Source organism: Pseudopipra pipra, chromosome 18 (genome assembly GCF_036250125.1).
Source record: "Pseudopipra pipra isolate bDixPip1 chromosome 18, bDixPip1.hap1, whole genome shotgun sequence".
Lineage (NCBI taxonomy): Eukaryota > Metazoa > Chordata > Aves > Passeriformes > Pipridae > Pseudopipra > Pseudopipra pipra.
Window position 1 is genome coordinate 7268490 of NC_087566.1, and position 20838 is coordinate 7289327.

At 45.0% G+C, this 20838-nt stretch overlaps 1 protein-coding gene across 3 annotated transcripts in view; it reads right to left on the minus strand.

Annotated features, from left to right (window-relative positions):
- KIAA1671 (KIAA1671 ortholog) overlaps window positions 1-20421 on the minus strand; it is a 69968-nt gene extending 49547 nt beyond the window's left edge. Inside the window, exon 1 of one of the 3 annotated variants that reach the window (XM_064674869.1) lies at window positions 20155-20420. The gene's annotated coding sequence lies outside the window, so the exon portion shown is untranslated. Of the gene's footprint in view, window positions 1-18973; window positions 19178-20154 lie in introns of those variants that run through there. The other 2 variants (XM_064674870.1, XM_064674871.1) reach the window with 2 other exon arrangements.
- Window positions 20422-20838: the final 417 nt, after the last annotated feature.

Here is a 20838-nt window from a genome sequence, read left to right on the forward strand (position 1 = left end):
GGATGCAAAGGTTTGGGAGGTGCTCTGAAGGGAACAGAATCCTTGCTGGGAAGAGGGCGATGCTCACAGGCAATACTGCAAAGGGAAAAATCCAGCTGTAGAAACAGCATCTGTCTTGCAGTACCTGAGAATAAGTTCCCTCCTATCATTCTGTAGTTCCTTTTCTTTGGAATAGAAGGGAGCACAGAGCTTCTTAAATGGACTAAAACTTGATCCTCAACGGAACGCGGGGCAGTGAATATACAATGAGAGAACTAATCCTGGCTAACAGTGTGCAACACTTCTCCAGCCAACATTCCTAACCCACAATTTACCCCTTCCTAAGTTTCATCACACTCCAACTTTACAGGACCTCATTTTTCCCTACATAATCTACCGAAGTCAGTTGCCAGGTTTTAAATTCAGATACCCTGTAACAGATACAGGGCCCAGAGCAGACAAGTATTCGAAAAAGAACAAAATATTTGGGGGAAAAAAATAATCACTCAACTTTGAAAACTAAAAGGCTCCTGTGATTCAAAAAGTACATTTGATAAAGAAGAATCATGTTATCAATGCCACATATAATATACACTGGACATCGTGTCTTGCTTTTGAAGCATCTCAGTTTAGACAAACCTACTTCTCTCTAATAAAATATCTCTAGTTAAGCTGGCAATGTACAAAATTTTGGGCAATTTAAAAAGATCAACCGTAAACTTAATTGCAGGAGGATTTCAGATGCTATTAATATTTAGTAATACTACTGTAATCGTACTACTACAGTTGTAAATCCCTCATCGTCAGCTACAACCTGTTGTTCCCTTCCCTGACCTCCTCTGCCCGGGGACAGTGGGCCAAGCTGCCCCTGCTGCCATGTCCTGCTGCCCCTCTGTCCCCTGCTTGTCCCCATCCCGTGTGCCAGAGCCCCCAAACCCCCTTGTCCCAGGTTCTGGGCACTGTTTCTCTTTGTGCTGCCCAAGCTGTGCCCTCGCTCCCCTCAGCTGTGCTGGGGCATGTTCTGTGCACACAAATCAAATTATAAATGGCACTGAAATTCTTTCTGAAATACTTCCTGTTTTAAAAGAAACTCTGGCACATCAAGGCATGGCTCTTCTCTGCTGCTCCTCTTCCTCAGCTTCCAAACACCTGCAACTGGGATTTTTCCTGGGCCAAGCTGAGCCTCCACAGGGTTTTATAGAGATGCATTGTCAAATACTGCTCCAGGCTCCTCCAAGCCTTCAAATCTTAATGCCCTGAGGTGTTGTTTGTATTTTTAATTAAAAGATCTATCATTACAAAGGATATTAACATTCTTAATTAGAAATCAAAATGGATTATTCACTTCACAGGGTTATTTTTGTAAAAAATCACACGGGAAGGGCTTTACTCAAAACACACCCTTGTTGCTGGCACTTGCCCACCCTCCACACACAACTATTATTTACATCACTTCTAATTCCTTTAAGCCTATTAAGGCAACAGCAGAAGCCTGCAGATAATTTTTCCACCATGAATCACGTGATTATTGGCAACTTCCTTGCTCATAAATAAGAACGTTTTAAATGACACAAAGCAAAATCATCTATAATCTGCCCCTGAACCTCACAGCAGATAAACAAGTCCATCTGTCTTCTCTAAGGATGGAAAGCATAAAAATTGCACAGAGAAAATCTCTCTGCTATTAAAAAAACCGAAACACACAAATCCCAAAAAAAACATCAAAAATCCAGTTTATTACATGGAAACCATGCAGAAAGCCTGGCTCCAGCAGTGAATATCCATGGTTGTTTGCACTAAGAATACTCCATAGAAAATTACCAAACACAAAGTTTTTCTTCTTTAGACACAACTTTATCAGCAAATCTGCTTCCACTCTACAAAACTTGCTCCCTTTATTGTGTAAATACAGGAAGAGATTTGTATAACTACAGCTATTAACAGCTCCTGAAAAAAGAGTTTTGCCCATGACTATGGTTGGGAGGTTGAAACTGGGTGGTCTGTCATGCTCCTTCCAACTCAAACTACTCTGCAATTCCAGGATTCTTCCATATTCCCCTGCCCTACTGGTTTTCCCTGGCATGAGCCACAGGAGCTGCTGGGAACAGATGACCATAAACCAAGGTTTATTTCATCCCTCCTACAAAAGGGATGCCCCACTGTTGTAAATGATTCAGTCTTTAAAAGCTGTTTTCTTCTCTCTTTTCTCCTTCCTGTCCTCACTGCCCATACCCTCGGATCAGTCCACAGCAGTCCCTGTCAGTTCTCCAAAGCAATCCTCCTGCTGCTGGTTCCTACACTTGGAGAGATGCTGATGGGATCTGCTCTGCTAATTCTTATTTAATCCAATCACTTACTGGGCACGTAGGAAGAACAGAATAACTTGACCACGAGTGTGAGCACTGACAAGAGCATGACTTACTACAGCACAGTCAAAATAATACAAGGGGGGGGGAAGCCTTTTCTGAAACTTTTATAACCAAGTAGATCATGTAAGTAATTCAGTAAAAAACAGGCCTTTTCTATTCTTGGGCTTAAGCCTGATTCACATTATTATTCACTGCAATGGGATCCATCAGTTGTATTTAAGAGGACATTCGAGGTCTCTCAAAGAGAAAGATTAACAAGAATACTGTCATACTGGCTCTAATTCTTAAAAATATCCCCAGAAAAATTCATTCACAAAGTAAAAACAAAATGCATTCAAGTTATCTTTTCCCAGATTCACAGTCAGAAACTCAGTTTCACTTCTCAATAATCAAAGCCTGGAGGTTGAGAACTAAAACTACATATCCCAAATCTTGCAAGCCAGATATAACCTGCAAAGCCCCATAGACCATTAATATTAAAATTCCAAAGCACTGCAAAATTTAAAACCTCCTTTCTCCATTCCCCATGTGCAGGTCTCTTGGAAGCCTCTAGTGCTTTTCTTTTAAAAAAAAAAGACACTGTTCTTTTGGACATTACAGTCCAATCCCAGCCCAGGGATGAAATTCTCCACTCTGACATTTCCTCCCACTGAGAAAAGATTAGTTTGGTTAAATGAAGTGTCCACCCTATAAATAGCAGCATTTACAAGCACTTGTAAACCTCTAATTGCTCCTGCCAGTACAATTGCATAACAATCATCATCACCTGCCAGTGCTTCACCCAGATCCAGCCGCACTGAAGAACCAAAATATTTTCAACAACGCTTTCCATTAAGTGCTGCCATCTCAGTACCAGGGTGAGAACTTTACACCTTGTATTTTAATCTGCACGCCGCAAAGGTCAAGCAGTTAAAAAGGGTAACAAATTATAGAGCTGCAGCTTCAGTAATTCAAACTGGCCCCACAGGGGCCACAACATTTGCTTATTAAAGCAAAAATTCAGTATTAAAAACACTGGCTTGTCCATGTAATGGTCAACATGAATCTAAGCACATTCCTGATGCAGGAGGACAATGAGCTGAGACGGAAAAACACCGTGAGGGTGATGAGGCACCACCACAGGTTGCCCAGAGAAGCTGCAGCTGCCCCATCCCTGGAAGTGTCCAAAGCCAGGTTGGATGTGGCTTGGAGCAACCTGGTCTAGCGAAAGGTGTCCCTGCCCATGGCAGGGGGTGGAATGGGATAGCCTTTAAGGTCCCTCCCAACCCAAACCTGTCTGGGATTCTATGATTAATTTAAGATAAAACACAATTCAACAGCAAAATGCAACTGTGTGTAATCGAGACAAAACACACCATGACGGCTGCGGGGCACAGGGAGTCATCCTCCATATTTCCTTGAATTTGTGAGGCAGAGGTGAGTCTGGAAGGAATGACTTGGGAAAAAAATTATATGTAATAGTCTGCTTCCACAGTGTCAGCCACTGCTATTTACATAACAATGTCTGTGTCACTTACGAAAAGTAACCAAACAGGATCAATGCAACAAAAGGGGCCGATCCTCCAGTTATGTCTGGAAAACAGTTTCAGAATGTCAGCCTTTAAAAAGGTCCACTTCGCCACCACAGATTTATTATTGATTACCCATTTTTTGGGTTTTAAGATCCAAAAATTTCTGCACTCTAAGTTTTGGGGGCAATGACCACCATTCTATAGAAAACTCAGGACAACTAATTCTCTGCTGAGATCCGCTTCACCCAAGCCTGACTCTTGGCTGAAGATTTCCTCTTTGTACACCATGTTCTCCTCAACAGAGACTCCCTCAAGAGCACAGGGAATAACAGCACACTTGGCATTTCCTTCAACCTGCACAACTGCCTCATTACATCCCATTCCTTCATAATTTCCTTCTCTACAACCCTCTCATTGACAGTTTCACAGGAAACTCTTTTGCTTTCCCAGTTTTACAGAGGGTTTAATTCGTTTGAAAGTCTCCTGAGTCCGAGCTAGAACAAACCCCAACCAAAGGAAAAATGCTTTGAAATGTTGGTGAATCACCATTTTTTGGTACCAGAAGCTGCATATCCTCACCCTCCCACGTGAATCATCTCTTACTTCCAGCCAGCATACCACATAAGGGATTCCACCCGGCTCATTAGTGGGTGGGTATTTTCAGAAAGTCCAATTCTTCTGGCAGTTGAAACAGGGAATAAAAGCAAAATCTTGATTTCTGCCAGCAGAGGATGACATTCTGCAGGACAACATGAATTATGGGATAAAGCTGAAGTGAGGCTAAAAGTGGGTTTGTGCGGAAGGTCGGTATTCCCAGCAGGCCTCTGAGTGCTGTTTTGTTTGCTCCAGTCATCAAACCTTTGCTTTTGTGGTCAGCTGCAAGTCCTGCTAATGTTCTTTTACGTTTTATCCTTGTAAATGCATTTCATCCACAAACAAGACCTGCAAATAACCTCCCCATGCAGTTCAAGAGGAAAAAAAGATGTTCCAGAAAAAACTGCATTGCGTGCCAGATGAAATATTAATGACCAGGTTTGGCTACAAGCAAGAAAAACTGAAAAAAGACAAAGAAGTCAAATTAAGGCTCTTCCAGGAAGATGTTTGGTCATTTCAAGGAGAACTTTATTCTATCTGCAGCTCCCAAAGGTCAACAGGGTCACGTCCTGGACACCACAGGGTGGAGACTTCAATTTGCAACCTGACAAATTTCTCCTAAAACCTTTTCAGAATCATCATAAAACTTTCTCCTGGTTAATTTTAACGTGGTCTTCTTGTTGCAGGAAGCTGAACTTCACTTTTAACTGTATGTAAAATAAATTTTGATTAGAGTAAGTTTTTCTGCAGAGATTCTGAAGGAACTGGGTTAAATCCCTGGCTGTGTCTTTTTCATATTCTTATGCTGCATATCCTGAACAGAATGGCATTAATCACACACTATTTTATTTATATCTCCTTTGAGTGTACGGTCTCCATGACCTTGCTTTAGAAAGGTGAAGTTTGACTCATTATTATTTGAGAAATACATCAGGAGCTACTGATCCCTCTGACCTCGGGAAAGTGGTGCTTTCCCAAAGCCCCCAGAGTTGAGGCAGGGCTGTGTTTCTCCAGAGGCTCCACCTTTGGGTGGGAATACTCTCATTTGGCAGGACACCATGGACACAGCTGAAGGAGAGCAAGGAGATAGATGAGCCAGCTGCAGCACAGACAGAAATATGGGATTGAAAAACAACTCTGGCATTCTTCTCTTTGATACTCCCCTACACAATACCATGCTTGGTACCATGTTTCAGCAGTAAAGGGAGCTTAGAGACCACCCACACCTGGAAATATTGACTGTAACTGTGCATATTTCCCGTCCTCTTGGCAGCAAGGGAAGACTAAAGAAAACTGTCTCCAATCTTGGGGCTGACAGAACATGGATATCACCACTGGATTTTCTATTTCACCCACTGTACTCGCTTCCTTCAGAGCTATCAGCTGCTGCAAATGCTTTAAAAGCAGCAATGATACGACTGGGACAGCTTCCTCCTCAAACACTGGTGAAAACTACATGGACACTGACATCAGAACTACTTCATGGAGCAAAGGTGAAGTTAAAATGCCCATCAGAACACCCTGCAGTGAAAGCCCTTGCTGAGCCTAGCAGCCAGTGTGGAACCAGGCAAAGCCCATGAGAACGGGAGGAGGTGCAGCACTCCCACGGAGATGGGGCTTGGCTGACCCGACAAGGAATGCAAGTCAAAGGATCGAGTGAAGCAGATCTGTGGGCTTTGGTTTATTAAAAAAAAAAAAAATCCACCTACTCGTTACAAAAATAGGCAAGTGCCTTCACAGCACTGTGAAGCTTCAGAAATAAACCTTAGCCATGGCCCTCTGCCCCCGGGCAGGAATCGTTTCATATAAACCAAGCCTCTGAAGGTCACTGTACCACAGAAATAGCATGAGGTGAGATGACATTTCCTGCTTGCCTTCATGCCCAGCAGGTGCTTTTGTGTCAGAAGGACAAAGCCCGTAATCCTCTGATCTGCCTCCTCAAATTCTAACAGGATTTCCAGCACTGGAAAACACATTTGTGGCCTGGTACAGTAAACCAGCTTCAGAAAGTACGAGCTCAAGCCGGTCTGTGATTGATGTGGAGTTGCCAAGACTAATTTATAAATGCTGAGCCTTTATACATTCATCTGAATGATAAAAAAGGAATTAAGGTATTGCCATACAGAGAGAAAAACAAAGCAGTTTCATCCAGACTTCAAGAAAACCTGAGGCTACTGGCCTTGCAGCACTACCCTGAACACAGTGAGAGATCATTTCAACAGTTTAACCATCTGGAGAAAAACCAAACTCATAAAAGTGGAGGACAAAGGAAACAGAGTGACAGAAGACCAGAATCAAGACAGATTAAAAATGATGTGTGTATATATAACTAGCAACTGACATCTGTATGTGAGGTCTAAGCTTTAAGATTCATTTGCTTCTGCAAAAAAGAAAGCAGATTTACAGTGCATTAGTTTTATACCTGACTTGTCTTGACAGACAGATTTGGAAGCTGCACAGTTGCCAGTGAAAGACTCATTCACAAAGAGCACGTGCCACCTACAGATAAAACACCCCGAGCAGAGATGCTGCCATAGATTACAGTGCTCCTGGGCTTTCACCTGGAGAGAAAGAAATCACAGATCACTGACTGGCTCAGGTTGGAAGGGACCACAGTGGGTCACCTGGTCCCACCTCCCTGCTCCAGCAGGGTCATCCCACAGCACATGGCACGGTTTTGGAATAACTCCAGTGAGGGAGACTCCACAACCTCTCTGGAAAAACTGTCGTTGCATATTCTCAATACGAACATTTATGTTCTGCATCAGCTCTCACAGATCTACCATCATATGTCTTCTCTGATGGCTGATTTTCCACTTGCTATTTTAAAAAAATCATATGCAAAAAGCTCTGTGTTCAACAGCTTTGGATTTGGCTGCTAATGACACGTTTTCTGTCAATACAGACAATATTGTCTCACAGCATTTTCTCCATTCAGTCCACCCGTCTACCTTTCAGATATTTGATTAGTCATAGCAGAAACATGTAGTTAAGCTCAGTCAACAAGCAACTACACTCAAGCCCAAAATACTTGTACCAGGCACTACTCTAGAAATGAACTGCAGCATCATGGGAGAAAGACACTGATAAACAGAGGGTTGGATGAGGTGATTCCCAGGAACAGATTATTCTGTTCCATGAACAAATCAACAATTTCAAAGCCTACTCCTCTAAGGCATAGCAAACTCTGCGCTAAAGATTCAGCCTGCTTGAAGCTGCACCCCAGCAGTACCGAACTGAGGAGATAATGGTATCTCACTGTTACTGGTGGAGAAGAGAAGCACTATGACAGCAGACTGGCAGACCTGGCATTAGTAAACAACACAACTGCATCTCCCAGGCAGGACCTTCATCCCGAGCCCAGGTCTGCAGGCACAGGGCTGACAGGCACTGTCAAGGCAAACCCAGCTCCCCACAAGCCTCCTTTGTGTGCCAGCAGAAGTGGATCCCAACATTGCTCTCTCGGATGTGTGAACACAGACGAGATTTTATGATGGACTATTTTTAACATGTCATCCCCATAATCCAAAAATATTTGAGGCAAAATGAGAGGAATAGTAGAACTGAAATTGGACTAGGGCTTACGTGTCACTGGCGTCAACTCTGGGGGAAACTTCCCAGTGCCCTCATCAACAGCCGGACCACACTGAAAATCCAACCTCAGTCCCAGGTCCAGTTGGCCAACACCTCACAGCATGGACAACACTGGTTTACCCAGCACCAGGCACAATGCAGGTGAGTTATCTGGTAAAAACCTTCCTCTGCCCCAGCTCCTGCTCCTACAGCAGCAATTCAAAAGCTTTACATAAAAGATGACCCAACTTTGAACAAGCCCATTATTAATAATCTTAAACTGGAATAATTTTACTCCAGTCATGCCTTTCAAGATACAGATGGGGCCATTAAAACTTATTCGGATTCAAATGCACATGACCCTCAGATTTACAATTTCCACTCATGTCCCATAAATATTGAAAAACAATTGGACTGGCAAGGTGGGTGGATCTATTCTGAGTCAAATAAAATGTTGGTATAAAAGCCAAATACTTCATGGCATTTATCGCTCCTGGGACAAAATCCCTTATGTCATCCTCTGCTCTACAACAAATGACATACTGAGACATGAATTTTTTTGCCTCTCAGGTTGTTGCCAATGTTCCGACAGCTCTTTAATCTCTTCTGTGTGTACTCAGCACGGGGAGGATCCGGTGCTGCAGCAGGGTGCTACCTCCTGTCAGGCATCAATAAACGGTCCAGAGCTGCACACCATAAAAAACCTGCTCTGTCAACAATGTGCCATAGGAGCTGCTGCTGCTGCCTTGATGATAAGGCTCTTTTTCCTTCGGTGGGCACATCTGGCTTTTCACATATGCAGGAAGTAGTTGTTTCCCCCATTAATGCAAATGCCCACCTCAGAATCACTGGCTGGTCTTGCCAACTTGTAAATGTGTTCCTTTTGTTACCTGGGAGCCGGTTCTTGTTATCAGCAATCCACAAAGGAGCTTCTCCTCCCCCCAAAGTGACACGAATGGAACAAAGCTCAGAGGGCTGTGTGTGACTATGAGGAATCAGAGCAGTGACACTGCATTTCTCCCCTTTCTGAACAAAAGGATGTTTTAAGCCAAGAACTCTGACAGCAACAAGCCCGCACATGCATCATACACTACCTTGTTCTTAAGAAACACAACATTACTCAGCAAAATCAAGGCCTGTAATGAATTATTGATAACACATTATCTAGAAGCTTTATGACTACTAAACAATCCCCTCCATCTCCCTACATGCTTGAGAAAGCACAGAAAGGGAAAAATTGCCTATTAATTGAAAGACAACAGTTCAGGCACTACAAACATTAACATATTTATTGAGGGAGGTGAAAGAAAAAAAGAATAGCTGAAGTATAAAAAACCAGCTCTGAAATCCAAACGGTGGCACCTGAAAAGTGCCTGGATGTGCATAAGAACTCGTGTGGAATATCCCCACATCCAGCACATGGACAGGGAGGCCCAGGGAACCCCAAGGGCTGTTCAAACCACAATCACAGCTTTGGCACAGAAGGGCATTTTTAACCACAAGTGAACAGTAGGGATTTTTTAACTTTCTTAAGCACAGAGGCCACAGAAGCACTCTAACACATCAAAATGAGAATAGAAGATAATATGCATAAATGCACTTCAAATGCATGGTAAAGTGTAGAGATTACCTATATTTTAAGGCAAGATAATAATGAATAGGTGACACAGGCATATTTTGGAGCTCAACAAAAATTAGGAGGAATGAAAGATCACAGGAATGTTCTCACCAATTCATCCAGACCTGAACACCTTGGCAAAAGTACTCACTTGTCCATGAGCACCCAGACCAAGAAGCTTCCCTCAAATCACCCCCACCCAGCCACACTCACACCACAATTACAGCTGCCCTGGCACCTGATCTGAATTTCTCAGGGCATATCCAAGGAAGGGATTTAGTAACCTGAGAATGAACTCACAGTGAATTTAGAAACACCTTTCTGAAGTTACTACAAAGAAGGTTCCTTTGACTGAAATCTGACCCTAAACAAAACCAGGATACACTGACTTCTCCCAGCTCCCCACCTCTGTCCACGTTACCCCCACAAAGCCACTCAGCAAAGCACGACCAACTGATCCCGGGTTTAGCTTCACCAGTAACACTCTTGGATACCTTTGGAAGGCACAAAACATGTCCACCGACCTCAAGAGGCACAGTAAGTCTGGCAGCTACTGAGAAATCTGCTGAGCCAACTCCCTTGCTGGCCTTTTTGTTACAAATCTGCAAATTCAAACAGTGGCACAAAGCGGTCATGAAAACAACTGGCACTGCATCCAAGATTTCTGCAGGAGAAACCCCACCTGTTCTGTAAACCCCATTTACAGAACAAGAGCCAATCCAATCCAAGGAGCTGAATACGAAGTGTGCTGGGAAAGTGCTGCAAAGTTGGCAAGGGAAATCAAAGATCCACACATCCCAACACCTTTCATGAGACAGCAGCCAGTGGAGAACACTTCAGAAGGGATTTAGGCACAAAATATAATTTCTTTTGATTTTCCAGTAATGTGCAGCTTTGAGACTTGATAAGCCAACAGGAGATACCTGTTTAGTGAAGAAAATTGGGTCTTTTTTCATTTTGTTTCATCACGTATGAGCCAACCAGCAAACTATGGACAAACATCCATGTGAACCACTGGGCACAAACTCTGCCCAGGAATTGCCCCGATCAGCCTGAGTTCCCCTTCCTGGACTCATCAGGTTCAAGAGCCAAAGTGTTCAAAAATCAGGGTGAACCAAAAGCAGACAGACAGGATGGGAGAGCTCTGCCTGACCAAACCTGCCCAGTGCTCAGGCAGAGTGTGTGGCCTGTTTGCTCTGCAGCAAAATGATAAATGCCACAGACTTCGATGCCTAATAAAAGCCAGACCAACCTATTCCAAATACTGTCCTGCACATTGGTTTAAAGCCAATATTGGTTAAACAGTTACAAACAACCTCCTGTTAATTATATAGTTTAAGATACACACTCATGCCTTAACAAGTTTTCCACTCCAGCCTCCTCCCCAGATGTAAGCGGGAGCAGCGCCGTTGGATCAGCCAACAGCACACTCTGGTCACTGTTTGCAGACAAATTCTGGTGCTGACTCTCTCTCTCTGAAGCAATTAGCAGCTACAACCCAGCCTTCAGGAGCTCAGACAGCCCCACACCAGAGCCCATCCCATGCTGGCCATGGCACCTGCACTCAAAGCAATGCCAGGGACTTGGAACAACCCCTTGGCAGGAGCAGCAGAGCAGGAAACCCCCCGAGAGCCCAGTCTCCAAATGGCATCCTTCACCTTCCACGTGCTCTGAGCAGTTCGGAAGCTCCCAGATGCTCACCTGCCTCATTACTTCCTTCTCCACGTTCCTCAAGATGTTCTCAAAACGCCGAGTTTGGGGGCCTCTCCCATATTCACAGGTTTTTTCCGTGCTCCCATCAGCAGCTGAGTCCTGGTGAAAGCAGTGTCACTAATGGGACACAAGATCTCCAGGGCAGAGCTGCCTCGCAGTGTCCGACTGAGCCGACACAAGCAGAGCACAGAGCAGGCCACGGTTTATAAGGGTTTTAAAGCGTTAAGAAAAACCCAGACTAGCCCTGGGCAGGAGGTGGGCAGGGAAGCAGGAGTCATCCTGCCCCAAGAACTCGTGGGAAGGCTCCACCTGTCTCGAGGTGTAATGATGCTCCCAGTTCCAGTCCAGCTTCCCATGGTTATTAGACAGGATGTGACAGACACAAGAGCACAACCATTCCTGGAGCCAAGCTGAATAGAGAAGATGGCAAGAGCTTTAACTTCTAAGTAACCATTTCCTGCATTTTCAAAGGGTACAAATCTGGAATTAAAGCTGTTATATTTAAAAAAAAAAAATAACCCATTGGAACTGAAACAAGAATTTTGGAGACAATCTAAAAAATATACTAAGCAGCTCCTTACAGAGCCAAGCTTGTACAAACACCACCTTAGCCAGCCATAAATCTACAGTGCAAAAAAACTGGATTCCAAATTAACTACTTTCTACATTGCATGCAACAGTCCATATCAACAAAAACAACACTCTGTGTGATCGTTACTTTACACATCAAAAATAATCTCTGAAGATACTACACATACTGGTTAGGAAACAATACTAACAGACATGCCCAGTATTCAAGACCAGGTATGAGAGAAAACACTCAATATTGTTTGTAAGAGGTGTCAGTACCAGGGCCTGAGTTACACATGTGCTTCAATAAAGTGTCTTTGGAAGAGGAAAATGTATATTTCATCTTAAACAAGGCTTAAACAAGGCTTCAGCCTCTCCATCGTGGTATCATCTCCTTAAATTTGCTCCTTGTGCATATGCACCAACATGACAGTGACGCCATTTGAGCAAATATTTCATGTAAAGAACTTGATTCAAACTGAGATCTGCACACCAGTTTCTTGCATGTGAGTAACAACAGCACACAAGAAAAGCCTCTCCCCATCCAAAACCAACCCTCTGTACTCTGAGCGCAGAGCAAAGGCTCCGATGGAATCTGCAAGCACTGCAGAAGCAAAAGGAAGCGCAATTCCAATATGTTTAACAACTGAATTAGCATAATGCTCACCAGGCAGAAACAGCCTCCCTGACCTTCTTGAAATGCTGACCTCTAACTATTGACGAGCGTTTCCGATGTGCTCTGAGATTCAACCCTATTGAGGAAGAAGTCAAGGAAACATCCCCTGCCCTGTCAAGTTTCAGGAGAGCAGGTCACACACGTGGAAACCTCTCTGGCAGCCACACAGTGGTGCAGCCACAGCGAGCATCTCTTTCCTACGAGTTAAAATGTACTCAGGAGAGTAACAAAGACCTGAAGTCCTACTGGAAATTGCTGTAATCAGATCAATTCATTTAATCTCTCCTTTGCAGGCAGCAACCACAGAGCTGCAGTGATTTCATTATTTTTTTCAATATTCATTCTGTGAAGAACGTAAACTGAACATTATAATGACTTGTAAGAATTATGATACATAAATTCAAACATGCTTTAGAAATGCTTAATATTACTTGAATAAATCAGTATATCTATTATGGAATCACAGAATGGTTTGGGATGGAAGGGACTTAAAGTGCATCCAGTTCAACTCCCCAGCCATGGGCAGGGACACCTTCCACTAGACCAGGTTGCTCCAAGCCCTGTCCAACCTGGCCCTGGACACTTCCAGAGATGAGGTAGCCACAGCTTCTCTCGGACATAACTGTTATTGCAGGCTTGAACATGCAAAACACCCAGCCTGCATCATTGTACAAGTGTACAGCAAAAATAGGTGATATTTAGACAACTCTGCAACCATCATGTAGCTAAAAACATTGTAAGGGCTCACTACGCTAATATTTGACATTTAATAGTGCCAATACAGTAAGACACTGTTTGACAACAATAATAAAAGGGACATTTCTGCAAGGTCCCTCAGTAAAGGAGCAAGCCAGATGAGCTGCTCAGCTCAAGCAGAAAGGCCCGTTGTAAAAGGCATCTGTGCTCGTTTGGGTCAGTGAAGAATTCCCACTGTTCTCATGAAATATCAAACAATTACAGTGGCCAGAAATTCCAACTCTGTTTAAAACACATCCTGACTTTGCCGGGCTGAGCGCTTTCGTTACGGATGAGGCAGTTTTGTCCACTGAAAGCCTTGTATGGCTGAACATCCTCGCAGCAGATAAACATCCCTCTTAAATGTTGGCACAACTCCCTCCCTGGAGGAGTCGTCGGTACTACGGCTTCACTGAGACAGCAGCCAGGCCTAACACAGACTGAAAGCCGAGCTCATTAAAAGAGCAGAATAAAGACAAAAATTCTATTCCTGTTTGTGTCTTTCAAAGTCTCATCAATTCTGTAAAATAAAGATCAGCCTCGTTTTAGGACAGCAGGAATAACCAGTTTTAGAACTTAACGCTTATTAACATCACTTGTTGAAAGGCACAGAAAGCTCATATTTAACCAATACTGAGACTACAAAAACAGTTACTATGAAAATATAAACAGAAGAGGCTGATTTGTATGGCAACAATGTTGTTTGCATCAGTAAAAGCACACACAAAGCCTCCTATTTTCACGCACTTCACTAGAACACTGGCAGCTTTTTACCCTTACAAACTACAAAGGGTAAAACTGTTTGTAGCTACCAGAATTAAAGAAAAACTAATGAAATAAAAAGCATTCACACGTTCACTTCTTCACCTCTTCCCAGTTGCACCAAACCCCTGTAGTTTAGATTTGAACAACACCACGCAGTTAACTCCTTTTTCTTCTACTTTTGCCATCCATCTTCTCTGCATCCAAGTGCTGCTCCTGCAGCAAAGCTGGATGCCCGTTCCTGGGCTGGCGCTTCCCGGAGCTCTGCCGGCCGCGCCGTAACTGGGTCAAGCCCGGAGTTGGAGTTAACAGCCCACTCGGCTCATGGCGATTCCCAGCCCCCAGCCAAATGAAAGGGCTGTTTTGACCTGGAAACAAGGCTCAGACCTCCTCCCACCCCACATTAAAGATCACACTAATTCTGTGCAATAAGACAAGACTTACAAAGCCCGAGCCATGCCCACACTGCGGCATCGCCCTTGGGAGGAACTGCTGGAGCACACACACTTCTTCCCTCCAAGTGAACGCTGTGGAGACACCAAACCTCCAGCAATTGGATTGTTATCTTTTCCTGCTCATTACAGCAGGCTAATGACCATCCTGACTCGTAATTACTACAATAGTAAGAAGCTTTCAGTTCTCACACTGCTGCAAGACCAGCACTATCTCCTTTCAGGCAAGCAGCAGCTTTACTCTAGCCCAAAACTGGAAGTTTTGGCACTTAATTCTGATAAGAACTTGTAATGAACGGCCCTGTAAGTGGCTTTAGAGGAGCCCAGATCCCCCCAACCCCCAGCGTTTAAGTGTGTGCTCATAGGACGTGACTCAACCACAAACAAGCAATGTTTGGGATAATAACCCTCTGTGTCCTGGACTGCTCAAATTGCATCACTGCAATCACACAACCCTCAGAAAAAATTCATTTCCTCTCCTCAAGTGTGTTTTGTAGAGAAGAAGAGCATAAACAGAAAATTCAACTCTCATTGTTTACACGTAATTGTAAGGCATTCAGGAAGTGTGAAAATATGTAGTAATGATCTCCTATTTATATAGATGCACTGGAAAATATCCCCAAACTACCTGAAAGCTTTCTTGTCTGCAGAAGTTCCAGCATTACATATTCCCAGAACAAACCAAAGACAGTGGGAAGCAAGAAAATAAGCCTCTTTGATCTGAGAAAAGAATCTAAAGATTAAGTATGCTTCCATCAACAGCTTAATTTTAAGAGTCTGGATTATTTAAGCCTAGGCCTAAGGAAAATTATCACCCCGTAGACCTAAATATCCCTTTGTGATCAGACATTCAGGTCATACCAGTCAGGAGACAAACAAGGGAAGCATTAGTAATATTTTTTAACCAATAGGTGCAAAAAGATAGAACAGTCACTACACTAAATTTAATGTGTTTTGATAACATTTAATATCTAGGTTTTCATTTTCCTGCCAGTCAACAGAAGCCAAGACATGGAAAGTCCTCTTCACCCACAGAAGCCCACTTGAGGCAAACAGTAATTGACTTGCTCTGGTTTTCATTTGTTGCTAGTTATTTTTTTAATTATTCCTAGAACACAGCTTGAAAAAGAAAGGCCTGAGTTCAGAAAGAAGTTCATGTATGTCCTTCAAGGTCACTGAGAGTCAATGAAGGACGAGAGCAGTCAGGCTCCTCCACCTCTTCCAATCTAGCAAGCGGAGCATCTCCTCGGAATCAGAGCCTAACAGTCCCATCTCACTGGCAGCACATCCACAGCCAATTCCTGGACGTGGCTAGGAAAAGTCTGTATATTCAGCTGTGTGGGGCAGGTGCATGATGTCTTCCAGTTAAGCTGTTAAAACTACCAGGCCTGTGGTCACTCAGAGGGCTGTGATTAGCATTCAAGACTACTTTGCTGCACAGGGAATTCCACAGCTCTCCCAACACTATTATTGCAGTCCCTTTGGCTGCAAGCTCAAGGCAAACACGCAGTGGTTTACACTGCAAAGGCTACTGCCACAACCAGGGACTCTTCATTTAAATAGATTTCTGAAGCAAAAGCAGAAAGTCTGTGGCTTTTGCCTTATGATGTCTTCGGGCGATCCCTACATACAAACCAAAAACACACCTAAAATATTGCAACATTCCCAGGTTCCAGTCACCCCTGTGCATCAGACACAAGCCAGTGATACAGACTGGGCTCACAGCATCACCACAAGCCTCATGCCTGGGCTTGCAGGATTAAGCATTTCAGTCTGGCTTTTCCAAGCAGCTCACGGCTCACAGCAGGATCTCCTGCTCCGTGAATGGCTCTGGAAAGGATTAACTGAAATGGTCCTTTCCTCCCAAATGCTGCTACTTGAGAATTGAACAAGGAGCCCCTAAAGCTGCACCCACCTTGGTCTTTCTGCTCATTTATGTTAATAATTTCTTTCCTAAGACAATGCACACCTCCCTACAACCAACAGCATCATGTACATTTACCCAGTTAGGAAAGGGAATTACTTCCAACCTCATGCAGGAAAATATCCTATAAGAAACAGCTTGAAAATAAGAAAAGAACAGTGACATTAGACATAACTTGATGCAGACATTCCAAATGTGCATTTAGACACACCCTTTTACTAGTCAAATTTTTCACTGACTACCCAGCACACAACTCAGCATAACCAACTCTTTTGCCAAAGTAAAATTCCCCTGGATAGTGAGCAATGCTGAGTTATCAGCATCTGTGGAATATCAATTTGAGAAAACATGCCAAGTCTTAGAGAAATACCTTGATCCATGAGACATCTTGATAAGAAACCAGTGCAGGTTTTGAACACATGAGCAGGCAAAGGTATGGGAGAGGGAGTCAAAGCAGTACTGTGTCCCCAACTGACACACTTGGAGTAATCCTCTCCAACGTGATCCCCAGCCCTGCACCCCTGATCAGCAGAGCACTCCCCACGAGGACCACTACACTGAATTTTCAAGACAATGGGAAGTTTTCTGACCTCTGTTTACAAACTCAGTGACAGAAAAATCACTAGGAGCTTTATCAGTTTCATTCTGATGATACTTGGAAAACCTACCAGAAAGGAGGAAGCTCCATGACCAACAATCAAACACAGACTAATCCCAAGAAGGGACCAGGCAATGAACAGCAACACATTCCTCACCAAGGAGAGAGAGCTCCTTTTGCACTCTGCAGTAACCAAGCACGTGTGAAAGAGAAGGGAGGTGACAGGACTGGTTTCAAAATTATCTAGTAGCCAGAGAAACAGAACTGCTGAATGGAGCAGAGTCCAGGACAACACCCAAGCAAAATCACAGAGCTGTGCAAAGAATCCCAGGAGCAGGAATACCAGAGCTCTCCGTCCACCTTCCACCTGGGACCTGCTGGTCAGGACTTGCTTCTTTTACGTGTGGTCTGAACGTCACCTCGAGCCCACTGGGCAGGAAGGACCAGTAAACTCCTCAAACATAAAGTCAGAAATTCCTTCTTTCAATAAAACCTATTTCCAAGTCGTAACTGGCTTTTTTTTTCCTTTTGGGAGAAATGAGGCATTCAGGAACCATATTGCCACTGTTGGGGGAGTCTGCACACACAAGGGCTCAATCAGCCTCCAAGGTGACAGAGCTGCACGTGGCTGAAAACAGAATTTAAAAAGCCCAAAAAACAAATTGCAGCTACACAAAGCCCCAGCATGGCAGAGGGAAAAACTGCTTCGTCATCAGACACGGAAATTTTCCGAATCCATGGGTATCTCATCAGTCCAGATCCAGGTGAGGAGGAGCACAGACGGGTACTCTGCCCTTTCTCCTGCCATAAGACCAGCAGCTCCAGAACTGCAGCGTGAGCACAACCCTGGGGCTGGGGCTGTGCACGTCCTTTACTGCCACGTATAAAATGAGACAGCAAAAAATGACAAACGAGAGTCTTTGAATTGGACACAGTCCTAGAATTTGCCTTCTTTTAGGGACTTTTCATACTGTGACACTCCAGAGCCACTCTATTCTAAGTCTTCTATATATTGGAAGGGAAACATTTAGCTTGGAATTAGCTCAGGGCATCGTCTGAAACAGACTAAAGTTTACATATCTATTTTCAATAATCTAAACACCTATCAAAACGAAATTACACGCTACAACTTCTGGTTAAATAGGATTACTACCTCTTTAACTATTCTAAAGTATAAAGGCTTTATAGCTTTACTTGCTAATAAAAATCCTTGACATTTTTTACAGGAAAAGGCATAGCATGCAGTGAAGAAAAGCCTAAAAAAAAACCCAAAAGAAGGGGAAAAAAGTTTATAAATTCTTGAAAGACTTTTTTTTTTTTTTGAGAAAATCTTTACCTGGATTAAGCTGCCAGGCAACTTTATTAGCATTTCTGCCACACACTGTCTGCTTCCCTACCACACCCTGCCAACGTCACAGGGAAACAAAGAAAACTCCCGTTTTCATTTGGTTGTTAGAAAGATGCAAATCCTTCTGGTTTGCGGAGGAGAGACAAGAAAAAGAAAATACCAACAACCTTCAGTTCTGGCTAAAAGTACCTCAGAAGCAGCTGAACAACTTCCCAGTTACCCTGGAAACAGAGTTTACCTCTCAGCCGACCGGGAAAATTGCCTGCAACTACCACCCTGGAGTAAAGCACCAGTTTGGACAAAACACCAATTGCTGCAGCTCCTTTAACGCGATCCCGGTATTTTATCAGGAGCAATATTTGATCTGGAATGCAATTCTACTGCCAAACTCCAGAGAATCAGATCTGTAGGTATAATCAAAGGTTACGATTTCTCCTAATGGCACAGAGGAGCTCCGCCATCTGCCAACTGTGATTTCCCTTAATCCCATTCCCCCCACACAAATCAGAATCACACGGATTACGACACAGAAATAGAAGTCAAGTCAATACCTGAATCCACGGGATTAATCTCCCACCTCAAGACGGGAGAAAGGCAAGAACAGCAACAATGCTGCAGGCAGGCTCAGGAAGGCAAAGCTTTCCACCCGACTCCACGCAGCACCACACAGGAAATTCTGGGATTTCACAGATTAGCTTCTCCCATTCAGAATCCCGGCGCTGTTCCCTCCCAAATCCAAGAGCAGAACTCCGTGTAAATTCAGGGAATTCGGAACTGACCTCCACGTGATCTTTTGGATCAGTAATTCCACCCAGAAGCAGAACTCCACATCCCTCTGTGCACAGGTAAATCACTTGGATTTGGAGTTAGGAGGAAAAACGGACAAATGAGCTGAGTAACATGAGAACAACACAAATCTGTCCACCCTAGTGCCTTCAAAATAAAAATACATGCCCATGGCAGGGGGTGTGGAATGAGATGAGATGAGATTTAGGATCCTTTCCAGCCCAAACCATGCTAGGATTCTACGATTCTATACATACAATGCCAACAATAAAAGCTATGCGCATCCCCAGTTAAAAAGAACCAGTGTGATGACCTCAAACTGACACTTAGAAGTAGTTTTAAAGAGCAGGTAACGTATTTCCTGAAATCCAAGGCATAAAGGAGTCACATACCATTCTCGGGAATGCCTGAATCCCTCCTGCTCTGCCCAAGGAGCAGCCACACGGCTGTAAACCAGGGAGGGAGAAGGGGGGATAACATCTTTATTTGTCCATTTAAGACCTCCAAGCACATTATCATCCCTAATCCAGCAAGGAACAGATAATTGCAGCCCTCCTGGATTACAAAATAACGCTCTAAATCCCCAGAACCACCAGCGCATCATCCCCACCAGCCACCAAAACCACCTACAACCCCATCCTCACCTCCAGCCACTGAATTAAAAGCACCGAAAGGGGAAGGCTTTTTACCTCTTTTTAGCACACGGGGACACGAGCCCTGGCTCTGACGCAGTGAGAAAGCAGCAGCGAGGGGTCCGACACCTGGGCGCGGGGCCATGCGGGAGCAGCGCGGGCACCGCCGGCCCGGGAGCGCCCCGGGGGCCCGCCCCGCGCCGCCCGCCAGCCCCGGGCACACGGGGGGTGGTCCCGCGTCGGCCCCAAGGGCGAGCGAGCACCGGCCGCCTTTGTCCTACCCCTCTCACCGTGGGCTCCCCACCGCCACTTACCCAGCCAAGCCACCGACAGCTCCCGCAGGAAGAACCGGGCGCGGGGCTGCGCCGGCTCCGCCGCACCGGGGAAGTTGCGTGAAGTTGGGAGCGCAGCGGCCTTTCCCCCGCGGCGGCGGCGGCGAGCGGCGGCCGGGCACGGCCGGGGGCGGGGCGGGGCGGGGTCCGGCCCTCCGCGTTCCCCCGGGTGAGGGGCTGCGAGGCGGCGGGAGGCGGTGGAGGGAGGCGGGAATGTCCCGCCCCGGTGCCGGTCCGGCCCCTTCGCCCCGGCGGCCGCGGGGCCCCGCGGGAAGCGCCGCTGTTGCCATGGCGACCGCGCGGTCCGGGCGCGGGGCGGGGCTCCCCCCGCACAGCGCGGCCGTTTGGCCCCGCCCCGCTCCACCTGTTCCGTGCGGGGGACGCGGGTTCGAGTCCCGGTCCCGCGTCCTGAGGGCGAGCGGCTGGAGGAGGCAAGGTGGTGTAAAATGGGATGCGACAAGATTATTTTACTGTGTCCGGTTCTGGGCTCCTCACTACAAGAAAGACTACTGGAGAGGGTCCAGCAGAGACCACAAAAATGATGAAGGGTCTGGAGCATCTCCTTCACGAGGAGAGGCTGGGGTAGCTGGGCTTGATTAGTCTGGAGGAGACTGAGAGGGGATCCCATCAATCTATACAAATATCTCCACGGGCTGTCAGAGAATG